The sequence below is a fragment of the Rhea pennata genome, chromosome 14 (genome assembly GCF_028389875.1).
Source record: "Rhea pennata isolate bPtePen1 chromosome 14, bPtePen1.pri, whole genome shotgun sequence".
Classification (NCBI taxonomy): domain Eukaryota; kingdom Metazoa; phylum Chordata; class Aves; order Rheiformes; family Rheidae; genus Rhea; species Rhea pennata.
Genome location: NC_084676.1, coordinates 922,669 through 938,569, shown reverse-complemented (window position 1 = coordinate 938,569; position 15,901 = coordinate 922,669).

Sequence of the window (15,901 nt, the reverse complement as noted above, 5' to 3'; positions counted from 1 at the left end):
TAGCACCTCTCAAATAAAGTATGTGACAACAGCCAGTTCTTCCTTTCTTCACCGTACTCAAACCTCATCTGGGATGGCATGTGCATAGGATTGCCATCTTAACCACATGATCACCTACATACACCTCTATTCTGGCCTCTCAAATGACCTCATGTGCCCCATAGAGCTGGTGATAGATGTGAGATTTGGGGTCTGGCAGATGAGACACAACTCCCAACCTTACTATTCCCTCAGTGCTGATATCACCTCCACAGGGATTTCCTGTGCTGAGGCACATTTCGGGTGGCAGCCCAGATGAAAAGAGCTGTGATCAAATACAGCAATCACCACAGCTCTCTCCTCAGATATGGCAGCTGGTAGTTTTGCTGTGAAATGCCACCCATTGTCCTGTTTATTCTAGATGAAAGTCTCCTGCCCAGGGACTCTTTCCCCAGGCAGAATACTTCATTCATGTAAATACTTTAGAAGTAAAGGCAAGCAGTGCTGAAACCAAGCAGTGCTCTCTTATTCTCCCAGAGGAAAAGAAAAGAGTTGAGGAAAGCAAGTCCAGCTGAAGCTGTTATAATACCCCTGCTCTACTCTCCAGGAGAAAATGAGACCCTTCCTATGGCAGGGAGATAGCTCTGCCAAGATTTCCTTTTCATACCTGGCACTAGTAGTAATTTCAGCTGTGGCAAGACTCATCAAAGTTAATCATCTGACCCTCATCTACATGAGATAATTTTTCAGTAAGCAGAATTTGCCAGTAGCCTCAGCTGGCATCACACAGACCAACATGAGCAGATCACATTCTGTTCCAGGTCTGGCTTTCCAAATCCCAAACAGGGAAAGAGAGTAGCAGGCGTCAGATCCTGAAGAAGACTTAGATTCAATTCAGCATTTGGTGTTCAGCCATAAGGCTGCCTCAGGTAACTCTTCAGCAAAAATCTGACAGTCCCCAAAACTTCACAAACACTTCTGGCCCTGAGTGGCTGACGTCTTGCAAAACCTTCTGATCTGATAAGTTTGCCAACATCCTGAATGGTGAACATCCCATGCGGTAGGCGGTTCTTGGGAGATTTCCATGCATCTTCTGTCATCTCTGAAAACCTGATTGAGAAAAAAAATGGTCTCCTTCTGGCTTTGGATTCAGCCCGGCACCAAACCTATGGAGGCAAGTTCAATTGGAAAGGTCCCATCTCTGCAGGGGTTTCAAGCCAACCTTCTGATCTGATGTGAATAGTATGTACGAATGCCGCTGAATGACATGTTTCCACGATAAAGAGTGTGGTGATGAAATCTTCAGCGTGCCAAGAATGGAAACAAAAAAGTCAGTGGGCAGCTGCAACACATCATAAGAGGTGGAAAACAAAACCCTTTCTCATTCCCAAAATGATTCTTAAGGTAGCTGAAAACCTCAGATTCCTGCCCCATGTGAGGGGCATGCACTCACTAGGGTATACAAAAACCAGCCACACAGCGTCACTGGTTGGTATTAAAGCTGAACAAGTACTTCTTACAGAAGGCATTCATATAGGGAGATATTATTTGAATGGAAAAGTCTGATAAATCACTCTCTGGAGTTTTTCCTCTTGTTTGACTTCTTCCCATTGATCCATAGGAAATCAATGGGAAGTTGCATGTGAAAATCCATAATGCAAATGTCTATGCACTGATGCCTTTGAGCAAGCCACGTTTTTCATAAAATATCATTTGCTTTTGCTTTTCATTAGCATCGTTTTTCTGAAGGGATGAGAGTAAAGAAAGGCCAGGGTTATTTTTGCAGTGGGGACAACAGAGATGAGCTATGCCCTCATGTCAAAGCAGCTCCCAGGCCTGTTTTGGAGAAATGCATACTATCCACATACCACCAATCCCTGATGCTATCAGAAGCTATAGTAACTCAATAGCTCTCAGGATCTCAGGAATCAAGAGCTGTTAGATAAACACATGGTACTGATGCAAATAATACCTTCACGGACAGCTGGACTGTGGTGTATACCTGGGGCTTTAAGAGTCTAGCAGAGACCTGGGAAGCTTACTCTATCTGCTTTGCCTCCAGTTATTCACCCCATAACTTGCTGACTCACCGTGGTCTCAATGTGTATGGAGGCTCTTTCAGCCTGAAGGCTGTTTATGTTAGGCCCAGGAAGCCTCAGTCTCACAAGGCAGCACAATATCTGGGGCATCAATTTCTGTCTGACTCAGATACGTGCTCCATGGAGATCTAAAGAAGCCACATGCAGCAACTGTCCCATCAAAACTATCTTCTGTAAATTTGCCATTTGTCCCAAAGAATGGACAAACTTGAGGCTGGAGGGAAGAGCTGCTGGCTGGAATATGCTAAACTTCAACATAGGAGACAAGGTCTCAGTTTTCCTTTTCACATTACCCTCCTGAAGCTTGATTGTGCCACCTATCTCTCTTTGTTTCATTTTCCCAGTGCCCACGGAGGAAGGTAGCAGCACTTGCACCCCCAGGGCTGGCTGTTGTGTGCTAGTGTCCAGTGGGGAGAGGGGCCATGTAATACCACTTGGAGCTGGCTCTGCTGCACAGATGCTGCATTGTTTTTTCTCCACCCTTGTTTGTCCTCGACCTGATTCTTCCATAAGGCTTAACCTCCAACTGAATATGGACTGGTTTGGTTTAAGATATGAGGAAATTTCCCTGAAGATCTGTGCCACAAGATGTGATGGGAACCTGTGAAACATATGGCTCAGGCCATCTTATTTTATATGAAATAGGGCTTATCTCCATAATCCTGAGCTAAAGACATACAAGCAGAGCATCACCACTGCTCTCCTGCCAGTTTTTTGGTTCGACATTGACATACACACATCTCTGTGCAAGCTTGCAGCAGTCAGCCAGCCTCACCCACCAAAACTCATTTCCAAGTATCTGGAAGGGAATTGAGATAGTTTTTACACTAAATCACCTCCAGGTGGTGTGCACAACAGCCCTAAGCAGACCTCATCTTGGGCTATAGCTCCTGTGCTGGATTACATCAGCATGCAGTTCTGCACTAAGCAGGGTCCTTTTCAACTACAAGGTGCTGAATGATTGATCGGCTATCTTAGGAGCCCTGTGTTGTGGGAGTAGGAGGACTAGAGCGTGAATCCCCTCTTCCTGCCCAGCATGCAGCCTGAAATGCAACTTTGGGAATGAACTCAGCTCTAAAGGCCAGTCAGTGCAGGTGCCACATTGGCATGTGGCCAAAGATCTCTGGCCCATAGTAACTCTTACTGAGCCTGAGTCTTTCTGAGTTTAACACATGCATTTTTTTCCTTACTCAGCTGTAAGTTGTTCAGCTTTCCTCTGTGTGTTTCACATCAGGGGAGAGTTCAGGATTCAGCTGCTTTGGTTATTTGTGCCATTTCCTTACCTTGCTTTGTACCTGTGTCCTTAAGATTATTTCTATAAGAAATTGTCAGCAGCCCTTAATTCTGTCTCACTTTGCCCCATGCGAACTTGCTTCCTGGACACCTGAGGCTACAGAAGATGTCTCTCGAGGCCATTGTCTTCCCCTTGCTGCTCTTCTGCCATTTTGGATTGTGAACTCCCACACCTGCTTTCACCCAAGATGCTTCCCACATTTCTGTTTGAAAGGATCCCACATCAAATGCATCCAGCCTTCTAACATAAAACTAACAGATGTTGTTTCTGCCCGTCAGCTCAGTAGGAAACTGAGATTCAGATTTTTTCAGTGCCAACAGTACTAGGAGTTCTCTTCTAGGTCTAATGATACTATTTTCTTGTAGGTGCTGTCACAGGATGCAGAGGTGACATTAATATCCCCAACAATGTTATATTTTGCATATTTGTCTGATAACAGGACTCAGTAGTCATTCTTGAGGTCTTTTTGGAACCATTTCTAACTTAAATTGAATGCTACCTGCCCATGCTTCCTCAGAGTTTTCCAAAGAGCTAGTGCTCTTTTTTAGGCCTTAGCATAAAAAACTGGAAAGAACTGTCATGCTCATGAAGAGTAACCATTATTTTACCGGAGAGAAGCTATGATATCTGTAGTAGGACCAATAGATAATGGATAACTCCTCCTGGTCATTTAAGAAAGTGTAAAACACATCAGAAAGTCTTTCCTAATTGTACACCTGTACAAGGGAAGGAAAAGGTTTTGTATGATTCCAAGGCAGAAAGACCACCCTCTCTCTATCTACAGTAGTGTTGGACCCTGCTGTGGAGGAAAATTTGCTTTCATGGCCTACATGCATCGGTTAGCCAGACAAGGCCAGTCTTTCCTAGGGTGCCCCAGCCCACACCTTACTGCCTCTTCTCAAGCCCACACAACTGCATATTCAGGAGGAGGAGCAGGAGCAGGAAAGCAAGAGGAAAGGGTTGGATGAAAGAGTAAAAGTGCCAGGCACTTTTCTTTATGCATAAGTGCATGGCTCAGATGGCTAATGATGATGGTCTAAAGTTCCCTGCAGAAACCCACATGTTTTGCCCCTGAAGACTTCATATTGCCTGGGCTTAGGCTGCAGGCAACAGGCTCCTTTCCAGTCTGCCAGTTCAGAATAAGCCTGGGGAACAGCTGTGATTCTGTACATCACATGGACTGCCAGCCAGAAAGGTTTTGTATGAAACACCTGTGCCGCCCCACAGCCTTTACAAGAAGTTGCACGTGTGTGAAGGTTAGACTGCTTATGTTGATGGTTCACCAGAAAATACATTCTCCCAACTTGCTTCCATGTAGCCAGGCCTATGGAAACCTGGACCTCAGCACTGACATATTTTGCTGAAGAGGTGTCCAGCAAGACACACAAGTCAGCAGGGAGCTGGAGGACTCCTCAAACTGTCTGTCACAGAGAAGGGGCATCGTGAAGGGATAGTTAGATGGAAGGAGAATTTGGAAAGCTTTGCACAGCCACTAGCCCTGTGATAAGACACTCCCAGGGTTCCCAGGGGAGCTGGGAGAAGTGAGAATCCACCATCTGCTCATCAAAATCTACCTATTCTCCAGTAGACAGTGTCATAGTCAGAGCAAGATCACATCTTGCTCTTTCCCAACAGCTAGGGAGTCTTGCTGTCCTGTCTTGAGCACATGAAACTCTGGTGGATTTACCTCCATGGCTTTAGAAACATAGACGTTTGTTGCCTAAGTGAATCATCTGATTTCCTTTATAACCAGCAGATAGAAATAGTTACTTTGGGGGTCAGTTTGTTTCAGGTAGAAGGAAACTCTAGTGGCTGTTTCTCTGGCTGTACAGGGAGCTCAGGCATCAAGTTGTGATTTAGATAAGGAGCTACTAGATGTCGGAAGCTAGCTGACGTAACTCATGGCTTGTGGTATGGGTGGCAGAATGCTTCTGCTTTGCCTCTCTGAGCTGCCACATGCTGTTTCTTTTCCTGACACAGCCTGTCCAGGCATGCTTCACACAAGATAGCAGGGGCAGAAAAATATTGGTCGAGCAAAGCCAGTAGCTGAAGGCTTCTTAACTGGTTGCTTTACTTGATATCCAGAAAAACTCCAAAGTCCTTTTCGGGTCAGGCTTGGGTCTGAGTGGGAGGCCAGCTCATTCTTTGGGATCAATTTTGAGACATTCTTACATACTTTCAAATTGCCTGAGGATATGTTTTACATTAGGATAAATCAATTGCTCTGTAATTTGGTGTCTACAGATCATGTCTACATTTTGGGTTTTGCACAAAAAAAAGTTTCCACAGGGCTGAAATCTGAGAGTGGACGAAGACAAGGAGAGAAATAAGAAAAGGAGAATGCATCCAAGCTTTGTTACTGAACAGAAGGGAAGCCAAAGGCTTCTACACTCACCTCCATCACAGAACTGGTGCTAGGAAAGGACTATAGGAGATGGCTAGTCCATTCTACTCAGAACTGGACTATCACCAATGCTAGACCAGGGCAGCTGTGGTTTGTTTAAATGCATCTTGAAAAATCCCAAGGCTGGAGACTCTACATGTCTCTGGTGACCTGTCCTAGGGCTGCAGCACCCATTTGGAGGAGACTTTTTCCCATATGTCCCATAGAACCTCTCAAGCTCAATCTGTGGCCACTGTCCCTAGTTTTACCTGAACCGAAACACTAGTTTCTCAACTCCACAGAGATATGCCATATAGTGATGGGAAGAGAAATGCTGCAAGGGTACCAGTTTGCATATGTTGCCATGAGTGTGTAAAGGGGAAAGTTTACAGTGGGGTCTTACTGTGAGCACTGAGAAGCAATCAGGAAAACAAAACAAAACAAAACAAAAAAAACCCCATATTGATAGCCTCACCAACCAGGCAGTAAAGAGTCAGGCACAACTGCAGAAATAAGATGTGATAAAAGAGGAAGATGAGAAGATCAAACAGGAAGTGATACTTTAATCATACTGTTCCTGGTAGGACATGACAGTATGGTAGGGCTGCTTAAATCTTGTCCAGTTTGTGTATGGGAAGAAACTATCAAAATCAAGAGCAGTTGCTGAGCAACATCTCCAAGTTACTTGCCTCTGGAAAAGTTCTAATATTGCTGAAACTAAGGTGCTGCAAATGGCACTAACTGAATATTTCAAGAAACACTGACAGATACAGTTCTTTGAATTTTAGAGCTGAGAGATTAAGATACTCTGCTTCCTGGGACTAGAAATGACAAAGCTGCTTCATTCAGAACAGAGAAGAGAGAAGAGCAAGGCACAGGAGAGCAACTTATTGTTTGGAGTTGTGTACGCATTTACGGATGGAGGAAGTGGCTACAAACATGTCCTATTTGCTTGTAGTGTCACACATCAAAATTCTCTCTCTTGTTGGGTCTCCTTACCCATGGCAGAAGCTGGCAAGAGATTTCTTTGTGCTGGATAATCAAAGTCATGTGCTTGCAGTCATTATTTGGAGCCAGAGAGACTGAGAAAATGCACAACCTTTCTTGCCGACTGGCAAACGCAAGGTTATCTCTGCCCAGAGGTGCTGGGCTCACTTGGAGGCTCACCCAGTAATGTTCACAAGTTCAGCAGCTTGTCCAAATCAACCTCTCTGAGGTGAAAAATGGTCTTAACTGTTACCCCTGCACACACTGGAGCTGCAAAGGTCTCCCAGAAAGTTCTGGAAAAGCCTGACTTCCATTTTTTGATACATTCTCTGTTTTTACTGACATCTTCTTCAAAACTGTTCAAAATTTGTTATTGACCAAACTTACTAGCAATATTTCTATAAGGTTTCTGAGAAAAGTGAATACTAATAATTCTGCAAGAAGTGGCAAATGTCAAATTGAATTCATGCCAGCTTCCACTTGTGTTCAAAAATTGTCTATTTTCCTATTAAGATAAATTTCTATAAAATATTTTGACAGTTTTCCTTGCTGTGGCTTTAATTGTGAATACTTGGCCCATTCATGTCCATCAAATGAATAGAGATGAGAACACAGAGCAGGAACTGCTTGCAAATGAAATCAAGGACAGTCAAGAAATGCCCTACTCTGATGATAAAAACCCACCCACTTTTGAGGTAAGCTCATTGCTCAGCCATTAGAAACTATAGTTTGTGCTTAATTTGGATGCCACAGTTCTCCTGCTCTGACTAAAAAGTGTTAGTCTCACTTCAGACCAAAAAAAAAATCAGGCTTTACAGAGGAGCCAGGCCTCATCTTGCAAGAGGAGCAATGATGCAGTCTTGAACAGTCATAGTTACAGTAACTTGGTATCAGCTCAGGCTGAGATCCCAGACAGTTCAGAAGCATAATGGGGAGTTAGATACCAGCAGAAGGAGGCATTTCTTTACATTTTTGGGATACAGTCTAACTTTATTTCACTATAAATCAATGAATGATTTCCCTAGAACACAGGCCAGTTTGATTAACCAACAAGTTCTCAGTAGTGGTCAAAGAGATAACAAGTGGCAATGGCTACAGTTTGAGCATTCAGACTGGACATTAGAAACACTTATCTCTCAAGAGAATGGTGCAGTCCTGAAATAGGTCACAGAGATACATCTTTGGAGATTTTCAACAGTTAGCCAAACAAAGCCACATCTGACCTGACAACTGTCCTGCTCCAAGCGGGAGGGTTGGAATAAGATTTTCTAATATCCCCTCTCATCAGAGCTTCTGCATCACTTTCCATGCATTGCAGGTTTGGTGACAGAACACAAAGAGAAACCTAGGCACTAGGCAGTGGTTAGTCTGAGGCTCATTACTGCTGCTTAGAAACACCAGTTAGAGCTAATTATGGTGGGTGGTCTCAGAGTGAGTGTGTTTGGTTTCCATCTCCACCTCTAAGTGTGAGAAGGGTATTTTGAGATGGTGACACTACCAGCTCTTTTGCAGGATGTATTTCAAGTCCTTATCTGGCAAGCTCTGCCATTGTCTGTTTCATCGGAAGCTCAGGTGTAACATCCTTTATTAAGGGGCCCTGTGAAGGGGTAGATCTTGGAAAAACACTGACCTAGCTTTGTACAGTGTCTTTTCTTCAGGAAGGTGGACATACACAGGGAAAGACAGATTAAGTGCTGGAAGCATTTCTCAGCCTACAGCTTCTGTCATTACAAACCTTTTGAGAAATGCTTTTCTTCCCAGGAAAGCTGAAGTTACCATGGCTGGGTAGGCTCTTGGACGGACAACAGCCCAGCTCTACCCAGCCAGATAAGCGTCCTTGATTACAGGCAGAACTCAGCCTAGGAGTGGGGGTGGACCCTCTCTTCACATATCTCAGACCTCAGCCCCAACTCCGATTCCCAGACAAACAGGTTTCACTGCGCTTTGCCTTCAAACAAGGACAAATGAGGTGAAATGCAGAGAAGAGCAACAGGAATGATTACAGGGGTGGAGGTAATGATGAAGGAGGAAAGATTAAAAAATAAAAATTAAAGATGGATAGCCAGGCTATGAGGCTACATAGAGATGTTATCATCACTCATTAAGCAATACAATATTTCAGTGCCAGGGAGGCTCATGATTCAAGATAGCCCATCACCAAAGTGCTATGGCCCAGAGGAGGAGCATGAGGCCAAGCAGGAGTCATTTCATGAATATATATATCATGTGAGCATGAACATTTTTTTCTACAATGCAATCATTTTTATTAAGAAGTGAAATTTGGTTTGGCAACAGGCAGTACCACAGGAGCACAAGGAAAGGGGAACCTCAGGCTTAGCATCAGGGAGATCATCTAGAAGCTGATATTGATTTGGTGTTGCAATAATCAGGCCAGAGAAAAAGTCAGAGCCCATTGCTCGGGACACTTAAGCTAGACTGGACAAAGCATCCGCTGGTGCACAACGGTGAGTAATCTGCCATTGGCAGGCAGATGGACAGAGTAATCTGAGAAAAACTTTCACAGTACACATTTGCAGGAGATGTGCCACATTTATCTTTGGTGTAAGCCTCAGTTCCCTGGTCTCTCTGCAAGAATTGGTGTCCCAAGTCCTTCTTACACCTTTATCTGAGAAGGGCCAGGCTTGGTTTACAGTGCTTTTGCACAAAGTTTGCAAACCACAAATGTTATGCGGTGAGACAGGGAGGGAGCAAGGGAGAGGAGAGAGGAGAGCAATTAATATGCAGCTGCTGCATGGGCTTGAGTGAAAGGAGCGGATGATGACCACCCAGAGCTGACACTTAGAAATGTACAATAAAAGCTGAATGGATGGCTGAATGCAAGACCTGGCAAATCAAAACAGACACAATAAGCCGAGGCCAGTGGAACCAGCAGCCAAGAATGACAGTGGAGCCCATGGACTTGGGGGTATGTGGTTGGCACAGAGAAAGGGGGAGGCCAGAGGGAAGCACAGATGAGCACTATCAAGGGAATCAAAAGCCTGGTCTTTTGAAAGCCAGAACAAATAGCAAGTGTATTCCTGCCACACATAGCATTGACAGTAGGAGCTGTGTGATCCTCTCTGTCCCTCCAGGAGCCACCTGGAGGCAGGCTGCTTCCTGTTTCAGTACACAATGTTTCTTCAGCCGGTCTGCTTTCTTCCAGGGAAGGATGCCCTTGGGTACACACTACTGGAGTGTTTAGGGGATTGCACTTCTGAGGGGATCCTGCATCCAAACCTCCCCTGTATCTAGCTACCTCCAGTCAGCTGCCCAGCATTCAAGCCCTTCCCCATCATGAGGGAGGGATCTCACCCATCCCTTGCCTTGGGGTTTGTTATTTTGATGATTCTGCTGGTACAAAGCCTGGGAGAGGGTACATAGATGGTTACTATGGAGCAACTGGCCTCAGGTAGCATAGGCCTATCTCAATTTCTAGCTTAATGGCTCCCATGTTTGCTCTGCTGCTTGATGGGACTTGTATGAGGATTTGAGAAGGAAAGTAAAAGCATGGACCACATAGCAAAGATTGAGGCGCTGTGGCATTGTGCTATACCTTATCACAGCAGTTGATACAATGAGCCAGGCACATTGCAACACCATATCTAAGTGGAGAGTAGTTCTTATAGCTAGGGACCCAGACACACAGCTTGGGAGCTCTCTTGTTGGTGATATGTATGTATCTGTGTAGGACATGTGTGCACATTAGAAATAGATAGCAAGCATTTGTGATTCATATCAAATATATGGATAGCACATTTATGTGCCTGCTGAGGAATGGTTGTAGCTTTAAATAGTTGGAGCAGGTTTGCAGAGGGTGTAAACAAGCATTTTTCCAAGGACTTCTGCAGAGCTGTGCTGCTTTGCAGAAGTAAGCATATGGCCTATAGCTGCATAAGTAGGGAAGCAAAGACTCCATTGTCTTCCTTGCTGCACACAGAGGACAGTAATGCAAAGGCTAGGCTCATCTGAACTTTTACAACATTCAGGAGCACTAAACTTGGTTTGAACATCTCAGGCCTTTTAAAGAAAGAAAGAGAAAGAGAAAAAAAGACACAACAGTTCCCTCTGGATCCCTGGCATCCCTGTTTGTGGCATCCCTTGTGAAGGATCATAAAATAAATTTTTGCAAAATTATTTTTTTTGCAGGGTGATTTTTAAGGTATTTCCTGCTGCTCCCAAGGTACAGCCCAATTTAGAGGAGTGTTGTTTCATCTCCCCAGCTCCTCACAGTTAATCTGTAGAGCCAGACTGACTCTGCAATGCTCTAACAACCCATTAGAGAGCCAGTCAGTCACATCAGTGATTACTATAACGGTGCACACACCAGCAAATGCTTCTTTACCAGAGGTAGGCACCACAGTACCCCAGCAGGTCTCCCCACTACCAGCTAAGGGGTGTACGATATTAAAGGGATAAGAATAAACTATTCTACCTGGTCTCTTCTCCACTTATCTCTTCTTCCCAGTAGTAGAGGGTCTTGAGGATGCTGTGTCCACTTCAGAGAATGTCTCTTCCAACCAGTACTTGACTCCCTGGGCAACCATTGTCCCAAGCCCTGCTTTGCATCAACTTACCAGTATCCTTTATAATCCAAAGCCAAAACTCGACTTAAGTGGTACTGGGCCAAGGTGAAGATGTGAGCTTCTGTCACTGTCCTTAGCATAGTCTCTTTCTTAAATCCAGCAATGACAGATGCTGTAATGGAGATCTCATGGAGGAAGGCTGGCCATATTAGGCAAACTAACCTACTTTTTGTTACAACACTGTCCTGCTTCTCTTTCTCCTTCATTTTAGTTGTGTCCTGTCTTTAAAGCATGATGGATACAGGGGATAACTCCAAATTTACTTCTTGAATCCAGAGCTGTGTTGTGTGGCCTCTCTCTCAAAATCTAATTATAAAAGGCTTTAGAAAACTACATCAGGAGGTGTTTTATTTCTCCTCTGTCCTGAACCTCTGAAGAAGTGGGTCCCGTAGCCTCAAGCTCTTCCTAGTAAGTATCAAGCTAATTAAAATACAGATATATCAAAACAAGATTCTCACATATCCTCAAGCCTCCCAAGTATCCAATGTCTTGAAATAAAAACAGCAAAAGTAGCAATCTCTTGATGCCCTGAATGGAAAGCTTTTCTAGGAGGGAAGGGTTTAGCTCTCTTCAAATTACTGACTGTTGTGCAGAGGTAACTGGATGAAAATCTCTAGACTTTGTCACTCAATGATCTAATTGTTTCTTCTGGCCTTAAAAAACATTTATCAAAAAAAAAAAAAAAATTAAATGTTGACCGTGCATGCAAAGCCTCTATTTCAGATCTGGCAATTGGATGTCCAGATCTACTGTAACCACTGACACTACCATGATGGATATGCTGGAGAAAGCATCTGTAAGGGATGAATATATATATAACAAGGAATGTAGGACATATATAAATATGACTTTAGTAAGTGATAAATCAGTTGAGAACCCCTTAGTGTTTAGAGACAAACAGGCTATATTCTAGTCAATCAATCTATTGCTGAAAAATATTATTAATGTCTGGTGCACAGATTTACAATGAAGGCTAGATGGATGCGAAAGAATCTTAGTAGGAATTTGTGATGACTGTGCTAAAATATCATTAATTTGTGAAAAGAAAGCTAAATAAAATCATGATTATTTATCACAGAATAATCTTCCCCATCATTGTGTCGTCCAGCTTAGCACCTGGGCTTCCATGTCTGTCCTTCTTTTACCTTGGATATATTTAAATTAAAAGTGGGTAGCACTACACTCAGCATTGTAGTAGGTGGTATTCCAACATTGTGTCCTTCCCAACACAGATAAAGATATTAAGCCTCAATCTGTGGCCAGAGTCTGGGGGAATTAAGTCACTCTGGTTCATGCAGAACGTCAACTCAGGATGCTCCTGAGGTGACTGTGTGCGTGTCGTCATGTAAGCATATTAGAGTAGAGATTGGCCCTGTTCTGGAGCCTTTGTTAAGCCTGGAGGTTACCAAGCTCAAAAGAGATACGAGGCACAGTACATAGTAGAGCATCTGCAGAAGGTCAATACGAAGAGCAGCTCCTACTTGCACAAGCATTTCTGACATTGCTCTCAAGTTTGTGGACTAATGTTATTGTGCTGCTCTCTTCATGGTAGTACTTTCTCTGAGCTCTCCTCATCCCAGCTATGCTAGTCTTTTCTCCACTGATCCTGGTTCTAGCCTGCTCTGCATCTCTATGGAGAGGTCTAAATCCAGGCAAGCACAAGAACAAGCAAGCACAAGAAAAGATCCAGCCCCAGGACCCACATCATCTGCCCCACCTCTCTGCCTGCTTATCTTTCTTGGTTCCCTTTACAGTTGTTTTTGTTTTCTTTCCACAGCTCATTTTCTTGGTCGTCCAGGTTTCTGTGTATCATATATCATCTGTATGTGTCCAAAGGAAAGAAAGATCCCCTCCAACTCAGCAGCCCTGTAACGAATGGACTTCCCCAAATCACAGCTAGCTGACAGCTTGTGAGAACAACAGCTTGAATTACTGGAAGAACTTTTCCCACTGAGTTAATCTGCAATGGATGTAGGTGACCTTCTAAAGGCATCTATTAATCAAAAAAAACAGTGCCCATTCACTGCACAAGGCTAAGTCTTTTGGGAGAGGGGGGTACTAATTTTCCACTGAGATAAATCATAATTTGACAATAATCATCTGCCCTAATCACTCCAATTCTTCCTTTTAATTATTTATATACACAGTTCTTCCTGCCTGGGAAACACAAAGGATGATATTAAACATGGCGTTTGCACTGTCGACAGGAAAATGCTGAAGGCCACAGCCACAACCTTAAATCACTCTTCACGGTGCAAAGCACAGTGTGTAGTGCAGTCCAGGCAGGGCCCTGATGAAGAGTGCAAGGGCTGCAGCCAGCTCTGGTGGACCTTCCCCTTGGATGGCAGAAAATAACCATTCTAGGAGACAAGTTAGTACTTCCAGCAATGGAGAGGAAAGCAGTCCAGTAAGTCCACAGAGCTATCCTGTACCTGGAGTATTGAGAACAGATCGATAGGAGAGGAGAGAGCTGAGGCTGGGGGGTGAGGTGGGAGGTCTGAAGCCCTTCCTTGCAGTCAGATGTTTGCCAGCAGTGTCATCCCAACTATGCCTATGGCAGTATCCACCAGGGAGTCAGCACAAGGAAGAAGCCCAGGGGCCCAGGTGGTCTGAGATGACCACCATGTAACTGCCATCTCCTCCATTCCTCCTCCATTGAGGAATATAATAAGAGTGAGTCTGTGGAAACAGCAGGGTTTACCTCACATCAGTAGCCCTCAGTTGCTTGGAAGAAGGGCTGTGACTTGGGAAGCTAGTGGACTGTGGGAGGGAAGTAGGAAAGGAGGGAGGGCTAGTTTGGGTTGCCTTGTGCAGTGCTGTTGATGCATTACAATAGGCAAGGGCTGGTGTGAAGTCCCTGCCTGGGGTGAGACTCTGTGTCCCTGCTGCATGAGTAAGCCATGAGAGGGGTGTGGCAGGCGCTAACTGCTCATTCCTGTAGAAAGCTCCTGGGTGTTTGCCAGAGTGAGGCTAACGCCTGGCCATATTCCTTGTCAGCACAGGTGAGGGCTCCACTTCTCAGTATCTCCTTTTGTACTGGCCACCAAGCTGACAGGATGCCGAGCTGTTTCATTACATCACTGAGTCATGTTGGAGCCATCACAGTCCCAAGGGCCTGTGGGGTTCTCTGACGCCCCACTCCCTCCTGGAGGTGGTGATGTTGTGTTCTTGAGCTCCTGGCGTGAACAGACAAGAGGTCAAAATCAGCTTTCTCTCAAAATATATATTTGAGATGTAAAAATATAAATAGCAGTAGTTTGAGAACATCCTGCAACTACTGCAACAAACCACCATGGCCCATTCCACACATTTGCTAGATATGTGACTGCCATATCTGAGAGATTGTTCCAGTTCATCACAGGATAAACATCTTGTCTTACCTTCTCCTGGACCACAAAGACAGTCTCAGACACACCAAGCAGTTCTCTGATGCTCACAGCCACAAAGTCACAGTCTGCTGCTGGCTTTTTTGCTGTGTGTGGTCAAGCAGTTACTTAAAACTTCTGACATAAAACTACACTTCTCCATGGTTGTACTGAGGGCAGTTAGCTGGACTGCCCATAAAAGCAAGGATCCACAGGTCCTACGGCTGCTACTGCTGGTAACTGCTCAGCCTATCTCTTTTTTGGTGGAAAATTAATCCTAGGATTCTTCCTTCTTCTCCTTGGGAAAGAACCCCCTAAAGCTGGAAACAGCCAGGAAATGCTGTACAGCATCTTATGGGAGGTGTGATTTCTCACTGTACTTGTGTGCTCTATCCCAGTGGCCTGCACCCTCCCACCTAGCCTTCAATTCAGCCACATCTGCCACAGTGCAGGTAGTCTGGCACTCCTTAGCTAGGTGCATCGGCTCTTCACTGCAAATATGTCACGGGGTTTGCTGCCTGAGTAGAGAACACAGCCCATTGAGGGGAGCCAGGCTGGGGATCCTAAGCACAGCAACATTTCCACATAAACACATTGGCCACATTTCGGCTTCTGCATGTTGGGGTTTTGGTGTGTGTATGTGGGGGGGTGGGGCGGGGCAGGTCTTTCTAGGATTTAACCATCTGTGCCCCTAAAAAACAAATAAAATTGAAGAAAGCCTCCATACATTTTCCCTCTGCTGCTGGATATACTTCTAGTAATTCTTGTAGCCCAGGTCAGCACGACATCTTACAAGCTATACCACGGACCTACAGCACCATATGCTGGCCTAGATTAGCATCTACACAGCCGTACAGCCTGCCTTTCTTCATTCCTGGTCTCTACAAAGCAGTGCAGAGCAGAGTGGACTATGTGGTCTGGGCCTCAGGTGAACTGCAGGTGCCTGACCATGCTCTCCACTCAGTGCACAAGGACTCACTCAGTGCCTGGCAGTATTGGCTCAGAGAAGGCAGCACAGCAGAGCGCTGAAGCTGCAGTGCAGAAGCATCCATCACTCTTACGTGCAGTCCCCAGGAGGGCAGCTGCCCATGACACCTGACTGGCCAGTGCAATCGCAGTGCCTGTCTGAGCAGTGAGAGGCCTGAACTCAGCGCATGCTGTGGGTCAGAGTAGTCACTGCCTCACAGATCTGCTCAAGTCCAGTTCCCTTC